At 29.8% G+C, this 23,777-nt stretch overlaps 3 protein-coding genes across 3 annotated transcripts in view; all 3 read right to left on the reverse strand.

Annotated features, from left to right (window-relative positions):
* Nucleotides 1-12,904, reverse strand: part of Alg7 (Alg7 dolichyl-phosphate N-acetylglucosaminephosphotransferase) — a 570,179-nt gene extending 557,275 nt beyond the window's left edge. The window contains exon 1 of the mRNA XM_080175712.1: nucleotides 12,866-12,904. The gene's annotated coding sequence lies outside the window, so the exon portion shown is untranslated. The remainder of the gene's footprint in view (nucleotides 1-12,865) is intronic.
* The window catches only part of LOC145331062 (uncharacterized), a 557,608-nt gene extending 544,697 nt beyond the window's left edge, over nucleotides 1-12,911 (reverse strand). The window contains exon 1 of the mRNA XM_080175679.1: nucleotides 12,867-12,911. The gene's annotated coding sequence lies outside the window, so the exon portion shown is untranslated. The remainder of the gene's footprint in view (nucleotides 1-12,866) is intronic.
* The window catches only part of LOC145331031 (uncharacterized), an 81,439-nt gene that overhangs the window by 17,669 nt on the left and 39,993 nt on the right, over nucleotides 1-23,777 (reverse strand). The gene's annotated exons all lie outside the window — the stretch shown is intronic.

Below are 23,777 nucleotides of genomic sequence, written 5' to 3' on the forward strand. Positions count from 1 at the left end.
TCGTTCCTAATTATTTTTAAGTATCCTAATCTATGTCTGACAAAATTATAACCAAATTATGTTTCCTCGTTATATTATACTCTCATTAGTCTTAATTTGTGTGTCTCTAATGAGACAACATGTTATTAAACCTGCACCTGTCTAAAAAGGACAAATTTTCAAAGAACCACAATTAAATGTTGTTTACATGTCTGGTTAGCATCTTTAAAATATGATTTTTAACCAGGATTATTTGTAATCATTGTGACTGTTGAAACTATCATTATTACAGTGATTTAAGGGAAGTGGGATACAGAAGAAAAAATAAACCAATATTTTCAAATTTAAAGGCCTCTTAATGAAAGAAAGGAGGGAGGCAATACAAGATAAAAATCAACAAGTTTTCTAAAGTATTATTTATTTAACTTCATTTTTTGCTCAAATTTGGTGCTTCTCTTCAAAGTGCCTATCGAGCACTGAACCCCCCCTTGTTTTGAAAAAATTAAAAATAATGTAAGAGGAAGGTTAGTCTTTTTTCCTAACCCCTCAAAAAAGTCCTGACCCTGCAGGGCCAATAGTCATACCTGACCTAAGAAACTAAATAAACCAAAACAGCCACCACCCCCTTAGTTTTTGATTCATTTCAAAATAAAGGGAGGAGGGGGGAGTGGGTTTATGTTCTCACTTTGAAGAAACCACCAAAAAAGTTGCTTTAATATGCGGAAGTAGATGCATAATGCCTGTAAATCCTGAATCAAAAATAATAAGACATTTGTTTCTATCATTAAAATAAATTAAAGTTCAATTCTTTCAAGAATAAATTATATTGGAGTGTATTATAGCTTCAGAAATTATACATATGTACATGAACACAATAAATAAAAAATAATACAATAGATCTTTTGTGAAATATGATGTTGGTTGTCAATAATTATATCCCAAGGGACCCTTAATATCAACCTAATTGGTTTGCGAATCATCAATTCCTGGTTCAACATAATCGGATGTATCAGTGTGTATTTAAACCAAGTTAACTTCCTATTTGGTCGTTGTGGTTCCCCAATTTCGCCCACCGAGAGATAGGGAAGAAAGGAACATTTTACTGGTACCCAAAGTTTTAAAAGGTTCTGTATTACGTAGGCTTAAAGCATTGGTTACTTTATAAAATCTTTATTGGTTTAAACTAGTAGTGTTCAAACTTTACAGCCAATAATATCAATCTTTGGAATGGATTGAGCCATTTCCTCATTCTCGCAAATAAATTTAAGGTCCAATTTAAAATAAAAAGAATTTTTATTATAGTTCTTAAAAGATTGGGTGTACAAATTGAGTTTTAGGAGTCTATTTCTCTCTCCTAAAATGTACTGTACTTGTTTTATGTTTTTAAGAAAAGCGTCATATCTTGGGTCCAATTGACACAAATAGGAATATGATTGTAGTTTGTATAAAAAAAAGGCGTAAAAATTCGAGATTTAGGAGCCTATCTATTTCTCCTAAAAATGACTGTAGTTTTAGTATGTATCTAAGAAAAAACATCATATTAGGGGTCCAAATAACACAAATAGGAATATGATTGTAGTTTGTATAAGAAAAGGCGTACAAATTCGTGATGGAACTTTAATTGGCTTCCTAAAATTAAACTTAATTACTCATGTATGTACTCTGTGGGCTTGTGTGTGTGTGTGTGTGTATGTGTGAATGAGTAATTCTACGAATAATAATTTTAATAACTTTAATAACAACATTTCTTTTTTATAATTTGCAATATAAATTTTAATCACAGAAGGTGATAATTAGGTTTTTGTCTGTCTACAAATTTATTATGACATTATTTATTGTAAAATCATAGGCCAGGTAATTACAGGAATAGCCAAAGACTGTATGATGATTTTAATAGATTTCAATCAAGTAGGTTTTAGACAATGGGCTGTTTATTACACTAGTCCTCAAAGTTTTATATTAAAGTTTTCTTATTTGTTGCCTTTACAACTTTTGGGACTTGTATTGAATTTTGATTGGTTGATTCATCAATGTTTCAACTACTAATTGTAGTCTACAGAAAGGGTAATTTTGTGTATCATCATTGGTGGTAATTTATTGGCCATTATCTTATCCATTTAGATATCTGGATTTAAATAGTATAATGTTTTGCTTTTGATTGTTTTCCAGAAATTGTCAACCAAAGTGTAAAAAATAAAATCATTTGTATGTAGAAATTTTGAAGCTAGATATTATAAAAAGAAAGGCAATAAGTGTAAATCTACATTTAAAAATTTTAGGGGAACCAAGAAACGTATTAAACATATTAAACGTGCAGATTTGTGATTCTTTCATTCAAATGAATGATGCGCAGATTCTAAACAAGAACGATTACAATTCATATAAGCAAGACGATAAACAAAATAAGTTCTTCAAAAAACTACTGTTGGACAGGTTTCGACACTCATGGTTTTTACAGCACAATCAAGAATAGTCCCAAAAGTTTTCAGCCAACAAATAAGATAATTTGTTTATATATGTCTTTGTGGACTTAATTTACAGTCCAATGACACATCCCTCTATTGCAAAAAAAAATAATTGTAAAATCTAGGAAAGGTAAAATTTAAAATAGGTACCTTGATGCACAAATAGGTTTAACAACGAAAAAAAAGGCAAAGGTAAAGAAACACTGACGGAACTATATTATAGACATAAAGATGGGCACATACGATTTGAAGAGAAGAATCGCCAATAAAAAAATTGTAGAGATAGATGCACATAATTTGATTTATAGGAAACATCCTTTTCACACATACACACACACACTCACACACAGACACACCTATACACACACAACATATATAAAACACATTCTACAATCAACATCTCATATTTTATAGGCACCTAATAATCTTCAATATATGCCATATATTACTATAGACGAAGGGATAGGTAGCTTTTTTGGGCAAAACATAGAATTAAACAATTAAAAATATTTTGGATATTTAAGAGCCTTATAATTAAAGCCCTTTTTGAGTTTTGCCTCTAATCTATAATCTAGGTCTTTCTGTTATGTCAGTTTGATGAATTCTATAACTTCCTTATTTATTGACGACTTTATTGAAAATTACATTTGCATCACTTAAAATGGAATAAGCTGGATATAAAATGTGTCATGTGAAGTGATTTATATACACTATCTTTAGCTTTTAACATCATACTTGTTCAATATTAAGGTAAATCTTATGATTCAGATTTTTTTCATTGATTCAAATTTAATATTCAAGGAAATATTATCTAAAACTGTTTATTGTATTAAAGGAATCATTTTTGAATAATAGAATTTAAATCAATAGCCATCCCATTGATATTCATATTGTGTATTATTCTATTTATATCATATTCAATCAAACAAGGGGATGACAACATCCATAACAGCGAAACTCATAAAAAATTTCAAAATAGTAAGTAATAGTATTTTTCATATAATTAAATACTAGCGCTAGCGGCTACGACCCTAGAGGCCTCTAAGGGCACAATTCGATAATCCAATTTTTTTATATTTTAGATTTAAAAAGAAAACTATTTTTTTGGAGGGGGATGAGGGAATTTTTTTTCTAGGGGCGATTTCTCTTGGGAGGGTGGTGGTACCCTCCCACAAAATAGTTATAAATCTTCCCAGGGCCTTTGAGAAGCTATCAATAAAGGAGACCCATGCAGGTTCATCGGTTAGCGAGATCTTTCGGTACAAACAAACAAACAAACAAACAATCAAACAGTCAGTCAAACATCAAGTTACTGAACAAATATTTGAAACTATTAGGTAATTATTCATTATTGACACACTTGCTATTAAAAACTTAATTATAGATATTATGCACTTATTGTCCCAGGAATCACCTTATTTAAAAGTAGAATTTGTGGGACATTTCCATCATGAAATCATGCTTCAGACCTACGGACGGATCCAACCTAAATGTAGGAAAGCTTCGCTTTTAATAATAATTTTGATATTGTAGAATATTTTGAATTTGTGTATGGAATATCATCTTCATACTTCCTCTTCATTAAAATTCTGTCTGTGTGTGTGTGTCCGTGTGTGTGTGTGTCTGTGTGTGTGAGTGTGTTGTGTGCGCCATTGAAAATTTTTGATAGACATCACGAGAGATTTACAATGTGAAAGATTTTATACCCATGGGTTAAGGGGTTTTAAATGTGATTTTTTTTTCTCTTGTCATTCTGCTTAGCAATCCTATAATATAACGAAGTAATGGTTGAAGCAGAAGATCTTGAAAATTGCTGATGTTTGTTTACTTCTACAAAACTTTAAAAATATCATGAAGTGGTTTTAGGCTATTTTTCTGACCACCTCCGCCCTCCTAAAGAGGTTATGGACATAGGACAAGCACCTAGTCAATTATTTGTTGTTAAATCGGAAAACAATTCAAAATATTTTTTTTTATGTTACTTATCCCTTTATTCTTTGTATGCCACAATATGAAATAAATAAATACATAATCTAATGAAAAATATACAATATACCTCTCTAAATTATTTATGTTAATATCCTTTTCCAAGAAGATTATTTAAATGGAAGAAAATAATTTAATTTTGTAAAATTTGAAGATGTATGTTACTAAGAAGGGAACTATTTCTAAATAATGTATATAGTAACAGGAGGTGTACTGATGGATCTCGCTAACCGCTGAACCGATTTGGTTCTCCTTTACAATGTAACTTTTCATAGGTACTGGGAAGTTTAATAATTATTTTGGTGGAAGGTACCACCACCATACAAAGACTATTTACCCCTTGACTAAACAAATTAATACATGCTTAAATATGTTTATAGTTGAAATTATAAAAAAATACTTGTTTCCAAATATTATAATACTCTATCTTTGTTAAATCAATGAATCAGAGAGAAAAACTTACTATATAGTTGCTACTTTACTAAAAAATACAGCTAGCCTTAAAAATGAAGGCAAACTCCGCTCTCCCATAAATATCTTTTTTCACAAAGATTACCATTTAATTTCCTCTGCCCGAGTTTTAAAACAATTTATATCTCATTTCTAAAAAGAGTATAAACTACTTTAGCTAGGCTAACATGAGTATGTGAGTATACCTATTGACAAAAGTAAAAGCAAGTAAAAAATAAGTTTACCTAAATCAATAAGTATAAAATAAACTATTGAATTATCTTCTTACTTTTAAAGAAGCAAGTCTTTAACAATGAACTTGAAAAAGAAAATTACCAAAAGAATAACAGCTTTAAACCAAAGTACTTTTGCTTTATTAACCAAAACTCGAAATTAATTTTTGTAAACCTATTTGATAGAACACCAATAACAGTTTTCTTTCATAAAATAAAATGATAAAAATGAAAACCATAAAAAAGTTACTAAACCTCGAACATATAGAAGTAGAGATAATTTAAGTCTACTAAGAAGAGACTGCATTCTTTTCCAAGATATAGAGTAGCTGCGCACCTGACATTTAATCGTTACTTCTAGTCACACAGTAATACAACAAGGATGACAACATCCATAAGTAGCGAAGCACAAAAAATCGTAGATGGGAATACGTACAGGTAGATTTAAAAGGTTTTTACTAAAATCAAGAATAGATTTATTGGATAAAATAAATATGAAACCTTGTTTTATTTTGTATGATGACGATGGTCAAAGTAAATTATATTAAAGATGCTCATAACAATGGGAAAAATTACTTTGATACTGATATCCCATAAAAGTTTGAAAATTGGATCAAAATAAACAAAGATCTTGGGAAATATGTAAAACGTATAAAAATAGCCAAAAACATGATAAAAGGCAGTCTGGCCGCCATGGTTGTTTTCTTAAAACGACAAAAAATTTAATTATTAAATCCTTAAAAACTTCAAAAATTTGAAAAATCGGACCATATACACTGAAGATATGAAAAAAAGTGTTAAATATATTTATAAATAGCCTAAAACCTGCCAAAAAGGCAGTCTGGCCGTCATGGTTATTTCCTTTAAAGACGGGAAATTTAATTTTGATATCTACAATTGAAAAAATTTTGAAAATCGGACCATAAACACTGAAGATATGGAGAAAAATGTGAAAAATATAAAAATAGCCTAAAACCTGCTAAAAATCGGTCCGACCGCAAATGATGTTTTATAGTCAATTATGCTCCTTAATAATGGGAATGTTGTCAAAAAATTTCAGCATTCTATCTTTTATAGGAGCTGAGTAAATCCCATTTCCCCCCATTGCGTTACGGACGGACTGACTGACTGACTGACGGACGGACGGACAAAGTGAATTATAGAGTAGCTTCGCTACTAAAAATAACGTTATCCAATGCATTTCAGTTATTAACCCTATCCCTATTCCCAATTCACTATAATCAATCTTCCCCTCCCTAACTAAGCAGAATTGGAGCATATTCAAATATATTCCATTTGCAGTTTCCAACTTGTGTCGAAAAGTACCCCCCTCCCCCCCCTCACGTTTTTCAATGTTAAGGATCCTCAAAGGCTAATAGCCCCCACAAATTAGAAGAAAAATATGAATATTTATTTTAAGCGATAGGGGGGCGGCCCGGGGGGGGTGTATTATTTCAGTGGTCCATTTAACTTAGCCTGGGATTATTAAACTTTATTTAATAAAGCATGGTATGATGGATAATTATAGGCCTATGTAGGAATCTTGGCTCCTACACACTCACGCAGATAAAAAATGATGGTGATACAAATTTTATTAAATAAAAAAATATGAAAGAAAGCAACTTAATTCAATATTCTGTTCTTAAAATATGAATTTTTTTATAATCTTTAAGATTTTTTTCTGTTTTTATGTGTATTGTTACGGAAATTAGGGAAAAATAATCAAAAGTTAAATATTTCATATATACCTTCTTGTTAAAATTGTTTTATTAAGCTAAAATTTTAGCTATATAATAACAAATCAGTAAAGTGAACAGGGAAATGTCTTGGGGATGTAAACTTTGAGGGGTTGAAAAACGTCACATACCCCTAAACACAACTAATTAGACTACAGCAAGTAAAAAGTTAATTATTTTGAATGACCACTATGACTATCTTATTGAGGTTGCCATCTTCAACAAATTATTAACCATGTCAAATATAAAGTATTGGCACTATGTGTATATACATTACTAGCGGCTGTGATCCTAGCCTTCATTTAATACTTGTTTTCACAAAATCGTATATATGTTCTATTTGATCCCACTTTCTACTTAATCATCAAAAGCTGAAACCATCAAAAGGCTTATTCTAGGAATAGCAGAACACAATGAGAAATATTTTCTTTATATCTTAAAGCAAAATTTATATTAGGGAGCAACCCTTGACTGCAAGGAAAAAAGCCAATAGTTCTTTACACTTCAACTTCTGTGTCTAAAACAATTTAAAACCAAATTTAAGATTATCAAATATAAGCTACAGATTTAGTAGCTAACCGCTTCCTTTTTAGAACTTAACAATTTTAGGTTAATCTAAATTAGTTTAGATATATCCTTTAATCTAATTTGAATTTAAATGTTAAGAATAACAAAAATCCTTGTTACATTGTTAATAAAATGTACTACAAAATATATGATTTATGGACGATGTCTTTCTGTTCTTTCGTTGAAGTTACTAAATAACATATTCACAATCTTGTATTAATATTATAACTGAATTTTAATAATTGACAAGTAGAATTATGTACATAGGTAACGCAGCAATATAAAGCTGATAACATTTTAAACTGTAAACTAAGTTTCAGTACTAAAATTGAAAATATTCAGAATATAGCTATTAATTTCGCAATAAAATCATTCTTAATATTCTTTTTTGCGACGGATGGACAGTCTTTTCTTGACATAATTCTAATTGATACAAAATAGTTTAGCAGATTATTTTTGGCAAACTGACCGTAACCTTAGAGCAAAAATACAATCTTTATGCCATATATTAAGGCTACCATCAGAAAAAGATGGGATAATGGTACTTAAAACAAATACAAACTTCAACCGTTCTCCCCCAAATAAAATTCATCACTGCTATATTTCACACACAATTATTGGGAGTGGATTATTAATTGCCCATTGCACTATCCCTGTCATCCTGGAGTCCACTGTCCATCTAGTCCATCCAATAAGTCCTCCTTATTTCCTACTGTTGCTATCAGAATTCTGCATGCCATTGCAAATAATCAGGATGCCTTGCCAATTTATTTCTGCCCAAAGTGAATGGACAAAAGATTGAAATCAGAAGCCCTAGCTAGCTGTATATGTGTTATGCCGGTGAGTCTTCATTTTCGCACAGAATCATAAGAATAAGTTATAAAGAATAGCATGTAAATAAGCAATGGATATAGAATATACGTGGATATTATGACAGCGGAAAAACTGTTGTCAATATAGCTTGCTAACATGTAACTCGTTTATTGGTCAGCTCGTTCATTTAATAGGAAGGATGGGGTAAAGGGGTGCAAGGGGATTATCGTTATTTTAGCCCCTTGCAAGTTTCACTTAATTAGAGAACATGCAAATCTGGTGAAATATCCAATAATTAAACAAGGAGTCCTGCCACTTTTACCACTAGCAAAAGTAAAGCCATTGTGTTTTTGACAAAAATCGGGTGTGTTTTTGTCAATTTCGTTTTTAGCTGTATTTTTGGCAATATTTTTTTTATCCCCAAAATTATACCTTTACTACTGTCATAAACCCAGTTTTGCTGTCAAGTTCAAATAAGCCTATTTTTAAATGATAGCGAAGCAATAGAGAGTGACAGTTGTGCAGTTGTTACAATATGCGGTTCTGATGACTTAATGATGTGATATATTATATGCATGAAGACTCACCATTGTGCTTTCCGCTGTGTCTCGGTCAAAACTTTAAAAAATATGGGGTCGGCCTACAAACACCAACTTTTTTAGTAGTATTAACAAGCTATTTGTCGTCACAGATCCACATATTAAGTCGCAAAAATTGTAACTGCTGTTCAAACTTACCTAGAAATAAGAAAAATATGTTAATTTGTTGTTTTTTGCTTAGATTGATTAAAAAGATACAAAATATTTTGTCCTTAGCAATTTTTGTGGTAATTTTGTATCACCAGTTAGTCAGTTATTTACATATTTGGCATGTTTATGTAGTCAAAGGGTTGTTTTTAGAATGCTTAAAATTCATGTTGCATCGTTAACTTAAAAGATCGTTTGTCCACCAGACTTCATTTCCTTATTTTTTAAAAAACAAAAACAAATTTTTCTTGGAGGTAAGAATTGTTTTGAAAAAGGAATTTCATTAGTTTATGGCGACAATTAAGTAAAAATAATGACATGTTATTGACATATCTTTGTAGGATTTAATTTTAACAATCAAGTGTCGATATTCAAATAAAGAACATAGGAGTAGCTTGATAAAACAGATCTTAATTTACAGATCGATAAAGAAATCATATTTTCAAAATAGTAAAAATGAAATTTGTTTTGGTACTAGGTATACAGGAAATCAGCATGCTCTAAAATTGGCACATACACACGCACACATTAATACACTTGCCCTCATAATACTTTCTCCCCCCTCCCCATACCAACCCCAACCCTCATTTCCGCACACGAGCATTACTAAATGATTTTCTTATCAACACAAGAAGTGGCAGAGCTATTAAAAATTGCAGTTAACCAGCAGTAATTTTACAATCCAAATTGTATTATTATTGCACAAAAAACGCAATCTATCTGGAGCAAAAAAAAGTTTCAGGTTGTTATATAATTTTCAAAATTGTGACAAATTAACAATGTGCAAGGACTATTACATCCAAGTGAAAAAAAGTTAAGGTTTTTTTAGCCGTGATTTAGCATTTGTACAAAAATAAAACTCTTTGGTGACCTATTTCTGCCCCAATCTAACTTCCTTTCCATAAACGAACTCTAGTCTCTTCTTTATCGCAACAAATACATACTTGTTGGGTAAATCAGGGATCTAGAGGGATAAGACAATGGCCGATTAATTGAAGTACATCCCCAATGAAGATACTTAAAATTTTCCCTTCTGTAGAAACAATGCATGGGTGAAAAGTTTGTAAACTGACCACACTTTACCAACTAATCCAAATTTAATAAAAGTCCTCAAGCTTGTTAAGCCAACGAATAGGAAAACGTTGTTATAAGACTTTGGGGATTAGTGTAAAAAAACAGCCCAATGCCCCTTCCCTCCCAGTGGGGATATATTTGAAATAAAAATTTATCACTTTGCTTGCGCAATAATATAAAATACTTGGCTTCAAAAAGGAAATGATTTTGGCTGTACACTGATCATTAAAATCTATTTCTTAAGACTTTTTATATGTTAGCAATTTTTTTTTTATTCATTATTTTAGCATTAAGTAAAAAACTCACGAAATAAAAACAATCTCTCATGAAATTTTAAGAAAAAATCTAAATCTAGAATAGTGTTTAAATTTGTCTGCGCAAAAGTTAAAAAATGAATTAGACAAAAATGTGTTAATCACGCAATTCTTATTTATTTAAACACAAATATGATATCACCCCAAAGAAACATAGCAAATTATTAATTCTAAAAATAAAACTAATATAAATTTATATGCAACAAAATAAAAAAAGATACAAATCAATTGATAAGCTAAAATCAACCGTTTAAGACAAATTTAATTGTCTGTTTTTTGATAGCATAATTCTAGCTTAATGTTGGTCATAGTGTCGATGTGTATGACAGGAAAAATAGCTCTTATAACATCATGTAAATATTATGTCACTCGTGGCCACTTTTGTCAAATAAACAGGTCAAAATTATGAGCTGTTATGTAATTTAATTGATTTACATCAACTAAATGTCTTTTATGGTAGATATAATATCTAATAATAATTTACTTCCCCTGTTTTATTAAAAGTAGGGTCTTAATAATGACAAAAGTTAAAAATAATAGAAGATGATTTGTTTCCATATATTATAGTTATTTAGCGCATCGTATTATAGACAGCTTTCCGCGGATAGTAAAATAAGGACCGGGCTAACAAATTGGCATTAATTTTAAGATTTTTATTTTAAAACTCGCAGAAAATTGTCTGTAATACGATGCTATATATGATTTTTCAGTATGGCAGAGAAATGGTTCTAATCCATAGGATATTAATCGGTTTCAAAGCCATACTGGAAAGCTTATCAGCTTCTCCTCAAAAGCTAGAAGCTAAGTTTAAGGCACCAAGTACTTAAAAAAGCAGCTAGTCCTTTTATGTAAGAAATTTCTATTTAAACGATTATGCAAAAAGCCTGTTATAAAAGAAATACATTGTTAAGGGTTCAAATTCTTTGTTGTCGGAAATTATCCTGGTTTCCTGCATTGTGTAAGAGCACATGAACCTAAGGTCTAGGTCTCTATTTAGAATCGTTTATCATACTTTCTGCTTGTTTTAGATTACATATTTTCATCACTAGGTGGGCACAGGGTCATATAGTTCAAGACAGAATCATCAACTACATGTAAACAGACAAATTATACAGGATGAGACGATGAAAGATGAAAATATAACTAGATACAAAGAGAGAGGGGATGAAAACTATAGACATTTTGCCCAGGGAGTAAGGGAGGGGACAATGGATCAAATATTCAATATTTTAGGGTTTCAAACCTATGGGAACCACCTTAAAGTGTTCGTGAAGGATTTAATTGAATTAATTGCCCATTGACCCCTCCTTTCCTCCCTGCATTTTGCCATAATGACTTTTTTGTAAGCTGAAGATTAAAGCACAGAATATGTTTTTATAGAGTCAAAAAAAAGATAAATAGAGGATTGTAAAAGTAGAAACAATTAAAAGAGAAAATAAAATTGATTGATAAGTAGAAAAAGAGATATATAAAAATTGTAAAGAGAGTAATATAGGAGTAAAGATATAAAAGGAATGAGATGAAAGAAATGTAAACTGAAAAATAAAATCTAAAGAGACATACAGAGGAAAAGATAGTCGAAAAATGAACAAACTGAAATAAGAAAAATAAGAAGAGGAAAGAAAAAAGAATTTAACAATCTTTCAATACAAAATGTATCTAAATCCATATTTAACCTATATACAGTGTGATTTGAAATAGTCTGAACAAATCGTGCTGCAGTATGACACAATAATCTTCAATTGTCCCCCACACAAATACAGATTGTCCCCCACACAAATATATATTTTGGTTTAAGAGTCCTTGTCTAGAGTTCTTATCTTATTTGGCCAAGGCAATCTTTACTTTATTAGTAGCAAAGCATACACATACTTTAGCAAATCAACACACAGCCATACTTACAAACTACTCAGTACTCAGGAATCTTAAGGGATAAGACAATGAAAGATAAATTGAAGTACATCCCATTCTTTAGATTAAATAGTTGAAATGCAAGTTTGAACCAGCCAATCACAATATAAAAGAATTCCTCAAATGAATGAAAGTATTCATATCAAATTTTGGGTACTAATTTCCACTTCCTACCTGTGAAATCTACTCTATAAAGTATTATTGAATTTTGCAGTTCTGTTAAAAGTTTATATAGATTATTTTACTGAGCTACTTAATTCTGATTGTTTTAATGATTAAAAAGTCTTTAAATTAGAATGTTTAAATTAAAATAAATTTAGAAAGCTAATATTTCTCAAACATTAGTCATGAAACCTTAATTTTAAGTCAAACAATAATAATAAAATCCATAGAAGTAAAGCTTTAAAAAAAGCCAAATTTTAGTTTATGGCAAAAATTATTGAGTGGAATTTAACAGAAATGCACGAATCTTACTTTTATAACACTTTAACAGTTATAAATCTATCTCAACCATAACATTTATAAATTAGTAACTACTGCTGCTTCATAACGAAATATATTTCAAAGAAAAAAATCTTCATTATCAATCGCATCTCTTAGTGAAGTGAATCAAGCAAATTTAGCTTGGTCAGTTTAGTATATATTTATTATATATTTATTATTATAATATATTTCTTAATTTACTCAAATTCACTTCAACCTATAACAATTGATTTTAAAAAAGAATATATATATATCAAAATTGAAGAAAAGATTCGATTTTCAAACTTTCTTAATTTAAACCAAAGATGGCGTGATAAATACATTGACTTTATAAAATCTAAATTCTAATGTTTTTCTCATGTTGAATTGAAATGATGTAAAAAGTTTATAAAACAAGGACAAATAATGAGCAATAAATATATTTTATTATATAAAGTAGAAAGATTTTTTGGTCTGTAGCCTAGAATGTCGAAAACTACTAAACCGATTGAGTTCTTCATTTTGAGGAAGCTTCACATAGGTCCCGGAAATGTTTTAGGCGATTTTATTTTTATATACTAGTATTTATATGGTTTTAGGCTATTTGTCTACCCATCCTTTAGCCTTCGTATAAAGAGCCCTTAGATGCTAGGGGCAAAGCTGTTAGTATTTTGAGAAAAATCCATCAGTAAATTGTAAAATCACTTTACTTAATTATCTTTTATGGACGGGCAGAAATTGTACAAATTTAATTTTATAATAGCTACGCCAATAATCAAAAAGTTTTTGCCTTATTATCATGAAAATCAATGAAACAGAAAACCAAAATCTATTTTCATAGATTTTAATGTATAAGAAATCTGAATTTAATAACGTCAGATATTGATATAAAAAATAACAATTTATCATTTTAAACACATTATGTTGTTGTTATAATGTATAATATATTTGGAAGCATAGCTTCTCTACAATTTGACATGTTTATCTGTCCAAAAACGCTTTACAAATTCATTTGATAAATTTCAATGTTTGAAAGAATTTAGCTGTGTTCTAATATTTTTAAAAATTTTCTTCCCAATTATTATGTTAATTTTAAAATGAAATAACGTCTATTTTTCTATGGATATTTTTATCCTTGTTTAAAATTTAATAGTTGATAAATAAGTCATATCTATATATTTTTTTACGTAATTATAGTGTCACATGGATAATAAGGAGATGGGAAATAAAAGGGGTAAGATACATGAAAGGAACGTTGTGTAATGTAAGTGTATGTAAAATCCGAACTTTTTACTTAAGAGTTTGTCTTTTTTAGACGAAAAAAGCACGGAAAAATGGAAATCAGTGTTCAAGAAAAATCTTAAAATCGTGTGCTTTTCTTACAATTGGTTATCAACGCTTGGTGCTTTTAATTGCTTTAAAGTTAGATTGTAATTAGGCTTTCCAAGTATACAAAAATACATTCGCTTACCTAACTATAAAATTAGATAACAATAGAACAATACACCTTCAAAATACATACAGGACACTAAAAGCCAAAAATAAACACGAACAAAATATGAGAAACCAATTTTGATATCACACCTCATACATTTCCATCCGTTTTCATATTATTTAAATATCATTTAAATATAATAATTAGTAATCTAGCTACTCTATAACTTAAAAACGTCCAAAATAAGATATAACTATCTATAACTTAATTTTTGATTGACGGATTTTTAGAGTAAGTATGTATAAATTTAGAAATAAAATTGAATGAACCTGTACAAAAACAAGTCTAATAAATTGATTTATTGACGATACCTTTGAAATGTCATAATATCAAAGAACAAAGATGAAAAGGTAACTTTAATAAATGAATACTTTATTCATAGAAAATTTCACCTAAAGATATAGATATAATTAGATTTTTGTTGACAAAATAGTAATAGATTTGCACTGTTGTATACAGAAATAGCCAAACAAAAAAGTTTAATTGAATAACCCTTGTTTTTTTTTATTTTATTATTACGGTACATATTAAATTTGGCAGTAAACGAGTGACAAAATTATTGACATAAAGTGTACGGAAAGTGCCAACTTAATCAAATAAAATAATTGGACAGAGTAACATATAAACAGCTATAAATCAATGTTTAATTTCAGTAAATTTAAACATATTCGGGTAAATTGCTAAAGCGTGGCTACTCTAAAAGTTAATAGTAACGTAAATTGTGAATAGTGAAAAAAAATGAAAGAGTCGTTGCATGTAAAGAAAATAACTTGAAAAATATGATAGTACTAGAAAGAAAATGCATAAAAATATATTTATGACACGTTTAATTAAAAACACGACCAATAAACAGTTAAAATTTTAATCAGTATTCGAAAAAACGATAAATATGATGTCCTATTTGAGCGAAAAAGAAAGAAAAAGAGAGAGAGAGACTTATGAGTAATAGATGGGTAGATTGAGAGAAAGATAAAATGTAATAACAAAAAAGAATTTTGGGGTATAGTCCGTTTCGTGATATCGCCTCATAAGGGGTGTTTCGTCGTATTTTCACAGTAGCTTTTCACCTATATCTAGCCCATGCGGGGGTCTTTAACCCTACGGGGCAATCACCTAACCTAACATAACCTATCAAAAGCTACTGTGAAAGTACGACGAAACTCCCTTTAAAAGGCCATGAGACAAAAGGGACTATACCCAAATTTTGTATTGTTGAATTTGCAAGCATGAAAATTCATAGAGTAGCTTCGCTACTAACAACAATTCATAAACAAAAACAAATTATGGTTTGTGTTCCAAAATAAGTGCTGCAACTTTAAATATATTCATTTCAACAAAAACCAAAATTAGTCGATTTGTTGAAAATTAGAATATCTATGGTTGTGTTTTTCACTCTTAAAATTGTATTTTTTTTTTGTAGATTATATGTTTGTCTTAATTTATATCATTCACTAGTAGCTGCGTCCCTAGAACCAAGAGGCCATGAATTGAAAGATTGAAAAAAAAAATAGCCTAGAACTATTCCAAGACTTAAATCTAAAAGTTTAAATAGTCTAAAACCATCCCGTGACCAATGTAAAGCTTCCCTAAACGTAAGAACTCAATCGGTTTAGTAGTTATAGAAAGTTTAAGCTTTAGACGAAAAAACCTTATTCATTTAATTTTATAGGATATCAATGTAAAAAATGTCTATCCGTACTTTCCAAAGTTCACAAATAAAAGCCAAAAATGCATAATATTTAATATGCAATACTTCTAAAGTCTGAAGTATTTTTTAGAGTGCTTTGTGTTGCTATAGTAAAGTAATTGCATGGGTTTTAATTATAGTTCATTTCAGGGAAAAAAGGATAAGTCAATGCAGAATAAATAGCAATTCTAATAAATTAAGTAGTAAGGTTTTCTGTCTGTAACTTACGATCTCTGGTAAGCTTTACATAGGCTCTTTGATGTTTTTAGGCTATTTTACTTTCAGATTTAATTCTTGGAAGGGTTTTAGGCTATATCTATAGCCCAGCTCTCCCCCTTCGAATACAGATCTCCTAGATGCTGGGAGTGTAGCCGCTAGCATCTACATTTGGTATGCAATACATGTTCAAATTTTCACTTCCTCGGAATGCTATCTTAATAATGATATTATCTTCTTGTGTAACATCATCTATATAGTCTACCTTATTTGAAAATTAAGTATAAAATTCTATTCCAATTTTCTATCCCTGAATCCCTGATTTCCTATTCACACGCACAGTATACAATGCATATATATTATATATATATGTATACAGTATTCACATATATACATATATTATTATATGAATTATATGTTACTTTATACAACTGAATGTATATTAACTCTGCATACAAATAACAAAATATAAATCATATTCTTAATTGCCTTTCTAAGTAGTGCATATATTTCATAATTAGGATTTGTCCATTAGAATGTCAAAGTAGTATATAAAGAGACTACATCTTCTTGGTTTATAAAGTACAGAGCTCTTTAATCACCACACGAACAAACAGAAACAACTATATAGACCAGTAAAAACACACACACACACACAAACTGGCAGTGCCTGTTTTCATTAGAATAAATGAAACTTTAATACTGTATTAAAGGTTATGTATTTATCATGTTACCAGAGCTACGATAGTTACAAACATGTTTGTTCTTGTTAATTTAATATAATACATTTTGGAAAGGTTAAAAAGCCTTAACCCTGCAGGGCTTAAATAGTCACACTAAACCACCAATTCATTTCTTAAAATGTAATTTTGTTTCAAATAATAATTTGAGGAGTGCAGCTTCTTTTCAACTTACTCATGTTCGTCTGTGTTTGTCTGTATGTTGCCAATTCTCATTTAAAATAGAATTCATCGAATCTATGGACAAATTTCAAAACTTAGAAACACATTTTGCTAGAAGTTAAAGAGTAAAAAAAGGAAACGTTTTTCATAGTAATTATTAAGTCCCTGTATTCTAATATTAACTTGCTATTGGTGTGCTACTTATGGATACAACGGTTCTTTTGTTTAACATTACAAGATTTCATGACTTCATGACATAAATGAAAGTATTCTATATGAAATTAAACTGTAAACAAGCATTCAACAACCCATTTTCAACAAATTGCTGAGGTCAAGAATATTAAAAGTTTAAGTATCTGTAAAATGGGCTTACAAAATAGGTACAAGGGCTAGCTTACATATTTTATGTTTTGCTAAAATGAAAGCAAATTTTCTTTAAAAAAAAAGTACTATTATGTTACAAAACGTTTGAGCTAACAAATGTCGGAACAAGTTTATAATTTATAAGTGAAGTTAAATTAACATTCAAAATTCCCTCCCTCCCTTAATTTTATCTTCACTGACGTTTAGACAGACGGACGGACATAATTAAAGTAGCTTCGTTTTTTTAAAAGGACCGTTTAGTGATAGAAAGAACTGCGAAGAAATAAAACATGTTTCTCTGAAACCATTTAAGATTGAAAAAACACAGCGAGGAAAGATAAGATGATAATTTGAGTCTTAAATATCCTGGAAAGTCGTGAAATAATTGCACTTTTACACCCCCTATTATATGTATACGTGTGTATTCTATATGTTGACCATTTCCTGGATTTAAAAAATACCTTTCTACATTGCACTGCAATAGGCAAGGAGTGTGAGGAAAGATGCATTTTTATTAATCTCAAACCTTTCTTTTCCATGATATTACTACCCAAAATAGACAATATTTCAATTTAGGTTTAAAATAATTTACTATTTAACAGATAATTGTCCTATTCTTTATCACATATAGTCCGCTCTCTATAAAAATTTGCTAATTTTCTTAATTCAAAATGAAGACAAGAAAAACATTGTAAAGAATAATAGGTTTATAAAAAGGGGTCCAGATAACAGGGGTATGACAATGGACAATACATTAATATTCCTCCATATTTTTGGTTGTAAAAATCTTTCTCATGTTATAGGTAGAAACTTTGAAGGGGAATAAATTGTTGTAATTGTCCTATCACTGTATGGGCCAAAATAGTAGAAGTAAACTGTATTTAACCAGTTAGCTAAATTTGACCAAAAAGATTAAAAATTGTTTTTACACACTTAGCTTTAGGAGGGTTGGCCCGAGGCATTTTTGTGCAATATTTATAATGGAGTGTATGTACGTTCTCGCACACACACACTTACACACACAAATTACACACACAAAATACGCACACACACAAACACTGAAATGGCCTTCACATTATTCACTATCATTCATTAAACATACTCTAGTACTTGCAGGGATTCAGGGATAAGACATTGGAGATAAATAACCCTCACCCCAATGAACTTATGGGTAAAATTCTACAATGGTAGACTTTAAATATTGGAGAGATAAAAGGATTGTAAATTGATTATCCCATCATCCCTCAGTACTTGTGTGTAGTAGTGTGGAGTATTTTATGATTGCGGCGCGCAATATCAGGGCGGGATAAAAAATAAAGGGGTTGGTATTTTCTAAAGAAGTTATTAGACTAAGAAAAGGGGAAAGAAAGGGGGGTGGAAGTCATTGCTTTTGATCGTGAATTATCGAATTTGAATTGCACATTTAAAAAGCAATCAAAAGGTATTCAAAAGAATTGGTTCTATATAAATCTTAAGGGTCAGCATTCAAATTTAAAACTCTATCAGTTTTTTCTATTGATCAATTTATTATGATTGCAAGTAGAACAACGTCTATTGAGGCATTCAAGTACATAAAGAAATTTTAGATCAAGTCGAAAATACAAAGAACCTCGTTCACCACCCATTTTCAACTGTAAAATACATTCATACAAGGCCTACATGAAAATGCAAAAAAAACGCGCGGCAAGATTAACACAAGTAAAATCGTTTTTACGCGCATTTACGGGTGCTGCGTGCTTCCAGTTCATTATTCGATCTTAGCTGTTTCAGATTTGTTGTACCGGTTCTAATGATATGGAAGAACCTTCACGGTGCGAACAGCCGTTTGACCGTTATGTGCTTTTTAAGCTAATGGTATCAAATAATCGTTTTCCCAACTTCCAAATTTGCAATCTAGGATACTTTGTTTATTTTTTCTTTATGGTTACAAAATAAAATATTTTGAACGTTAATTTTGCGTAAATCCTGATTATTTGAATTGACAAAGCAGCTTCTAGGAATTGGATTCAATTCTTTGGAATTTATGCCTCTGTAGGATAGGAATTTTAAAAAGGCTATTAATCTTTAAAATCATCTAAATTTTTTTATATTTCAATAATCTCTTTTTCTTCTGAAAAGCAACCTGAATTGTTTCAACACAAATAACTTATATAAATAATGTCATTACTAGGATGGCGTTATATTGCTATCTGGTAATGCTGTTAGTGTATATATCGATAACTTTTTAGCTACGTCCATGTTTAATGCTATACAGTCGAAATAAATCATTAAAACTTAAACGGTAAAAAAGTGTCATTACCAAGAAAAATAGCGAAAATTTTAATAATAAAGTTTCTAAAATTATAAAAAAAAGTGTATATTACAATAATAATAATAAATATATCTGCAATGATGCATAACATAGTTAGGTAAACCCTTGGATTATTGTTAAATAGTACAGACATTATATTATCTTCTTTGAAAGGTATTAATGGGTGAATCAAGTTACTTTTCCATACCAAAAGGAAGGAATAAAATATTACAAGTTTTAGTACAATTTTTACAAGAACCATAAATAAAAATCAATGTCCTTTTAAAAATTATCTTCATCTTGTTATTTTAATACTATGTTTATATGTTATATGTTTGCAAAAATTAGATAATTATCTCTACCAATTCACGGTAGTTCATTTGAGTGTCTCACTATGACAATCTTCAGCCCTATCTATCATTTGTTCACAACATGTAATGATGATTAACATTAGTCTGGTGTTGTCTCCTCAGACTAAATTATTCCAGCATTATCATAAAAATCATCCACATGTATAGGAAATTACTTTCATCAAATCTACTCTATAACTCAAATTGACTGACTGTCTTTATGGATTTGTATTATAAAGATTCCACTGACTATGCCTAGTCCGTAAGTCTATCATTAGTGCTTTAGGGAGCACCGAATTTCTTTAATGAAATTATAATCTACCAGCTACTATTGAAGATAGATGTCTGAAAATTAGTAAGAAGATTCTCATGGCCATTAAGCACTTAGCTGAGATGTTTGTCTGTTTATAAGAATTTCTGTCTGTGTTATTTAATTGAATTTTTAAAAAGTAACGAGCTTTATTTCTCATGGATATTGTCTTCCCTGTCAATATTAGTAAAATGGAAATTAATGACTAGGTTCATTTATAGATTGGCTTTTTGGGAATAATAATTCTGAATTATTAATTGGTATTAAAGTTCATTGTATTTTATCTATTCGATTATGTCAATAAGTAGCGCGGCAAAAACAAGATAACAACAATTAAAAGAAATAGAGCCACTAGGGGCACTTAAGGTAGTAAGGTAGCCAATATTTAATTTTAGTTTTAGATTTTCTCTAGGGGTAATTTCTATTGGAAGGTTGGAGATACCCTCCCTCTAAAATAGTTATAAACCTTCCCTGGACCTATGAGAAGCTTCACTTTATATAAAATTAACTTAATAGTATAATAAGTACATTAAATGAATGTAAAAAGTGAGGCTACTCTATAATTTTTATCTTATTTAATAAAGTTAAAACCTTTGACTATAGTCATCCTTGTTTTTATGAATAGATGTTTAGAAATTTTGAACAAGCAAGACATGAGATGGAGATAATAATAAAGAGGGTAAGAATTGAATATAAAAGTGATGTATATTGTACATGTATGTGCAAGATTCATCAATTTTTTTCTCTACTTTTATTCTTATTTCTTTAGTAAAATTATTTCAATATGTGTTGTTGTAAAAGCTATGCAGTATAAAGAGAAGAAAATTTTCTTGGTTGAATAACTTCTTTCACTTATCAACAAAAGCAACAATTGCAAAAAATAATAAGATCAAAATACTTTATACAAAGGATCAGAAAAAATACTTCCGTGTTTAAAATGTCAAAAATCTTTTTTTTTTTAATTTATGAATTTTAGTAAGCACTCTTTTTCAACTAGGTTACAATCCGCAAGTGAAAGTGAGAAAATTGAATAAATAGTCTTTGTTTATTCGTGAATTTCTAAATAAAATACTTAGAAAAGTAAAATTCTAGTTATATTATTAATATCATTTCTAATAGCTTAATTTTTACACTACAGGACAATATTTTCAAGCTACCAAAGGTAGATGGTAACAATTTGGTAAAGGTAGAAATTGTGATATCTTGAACTTTGGTTTTGACAAACTCCTACCTTAAATGGTTGGCAAGAATAAAGCTGCATAGAAGAATACATTATCTAGAACACACACACTTTATATAATCAAATATATAAAGTAGGTATTTAACACAGAATTAACACAGTGCAGTGTAATATTATATCCTACATATTCCTATCAAACCCTTTTCAAGCAAAAAATTGTAGGTTCAATCATAATGAGTGAGAGATAGATAGGAACTAAAGGTTATATTGTTCAATACTACATAGCATGCTTTTCGCCAGGGAATGAAGGTATAGGAAATGAAAAATTTACATTTACCTCCGAAGTTTCTTAAACTTCTTACAAAAAGATAATTTCATTATCTTTGATATTGTGATATTAATTTATCTTCCATTAGCCCTTCCCTGCTTTTAAACTCCAATGCACAATTGAAAAAAATGGGTGGCAACTTTTTGTATTTTTGCATTTGACCTCCCATTTAATCCTTTTTTTTATTGCATAGGCCTTACTTCCCCAATTCATCAGTGCCATATTTAAATAATTCATTTTTTAGTAGCCCCCTTTTTAGTTGTTTGTTTGGTTTATTTGCATTTTGTTTTATTCTAAACTAAATAATAATTTAGACATTCAATAAATAAGTAAAGTACAGTCAATTAAAGTAAGTGTTACTATACATATGATAAATGAACGTATGGATAGACCAGTTATAGAGTATTTGCGCTACTAAAAATATATATTATCCTAAAGGATTTATTGTCACTGGACCTTACAACATATTTTTATGTACTCTAATTAAGTGAAACTTGAAGCTGGCTAAAATAAAGATCCCCATATACCCCAATCATGCACCCTTTCTACTGGATTAACGAACTGACCAATAAATGATGTCCATGTTAGCAATCCTAAATTATGACAATTGTTCCTCTGTCATAATATCCACGTATATTCTATATCCATTATTATCCCCATCTAAAGATTTGCTATGTATAAAACTGTTCATGTTGAATAATGATCCCAGAAACACATGTAAGATAAATTTACTGGTTAGCTCTGCCCATTTTCACTCTCACAAACCACATTTGTCTTTCAGGGAAGCGAAATTTGGGGGTTTTGGTGCTTCAAAAATGTAAAAAAAAGATGATTTAGAATAATATGGTAGAAGGTGTATTAGGAATATAACGAATAAAGCCACAATGACAGATTGCTTAACACTCTAAATCAGGTATTTATAGGGATAAGACAAAGGCCGATAAATATATGAAGTATATCTCCAAGCAATGATTAAACACAAAATTACTACTTTTGCAGATTACAATTAGTGGTTGAAACGATTGGACACACAACTTAATGAACCAACCAATCAAAATTCAAAAAATACGTACCTAAGTACTTAAATTTATTGAGCCAAATTAAATAATTTTTAACGTTATCTTATCATTTTATCAAGCAATCTTGGTTCCTCCTTGTATTTTTGTAACACCTCTTACACATATTGGTTTAAGAAGGGTGTTTCATTTTAACTAATGGTTTTTACAAATATGTATTTTGTCTTCTTAAGGATGTTTCACTATCAAATAAACCTACACCAGTTAGGGAGTTGAATCAATTTTTATAGAAGCAGAAATATAATCTATGATTATGGTTTGGACCCTCTAAAACTGTAATCTACCTTTCCACTTTCCCCTCTCTTGTTGAAGATATCTTCAACGCCAATACGATTTTTGAAATGTAAGATTCTACTTTCCCTTCTCTTGGTGAAGATATCTTCAACGCCGATACGATTTTTGAAATGTAAGATTCCACTTTCCCCTCTCTTGGTGAAGATATCTTCAACGCCGATACGATTTTTGAAATTTAAGATTCCACTTTTGCCTCTCTTGGTGAAGATATCTTCAACAAGAGAGACAAAAGTGGAATCTTATATTTCAAAAATCGTATCGGCGTTGAAGATATCTTCACCAAGAGAGGGGAAAGTGGAAGGGTAGATTACAGTTTTAGAGGGTCCAAACCATAATCATAGATTATATTTCTGCTTCTATAAAAATGGATTCAACTCCCTAACTGTACACAGTTGTAATATGAGAAATAAAATTTTGATTTACTGCTTTTTATTTTTATTATCCTTTCAATTCATGTTGCTTTTGTTGTTTTAGAATAGGATATCTCCTTTGAGAGTATCTAATATCATCAATCCATCCAGTTGTTGGAAGATCATTAATAAATGTTCGG

This window comes from Acartia tonsa, chromosome 1, assembly GCF_053477335.1.
Source record: "Acartia tonsa isolate MP-2025a chromosome 1, ASM5347733v1, whole genome shotgun sequence".
NCBI classification, from domain to species: domain Eukaryota; kingdom Metazoa; phylum Arthropoda; class Copepoda; order Calanoida; family Acartiidae; genus Acartia; species Acartia tonsa.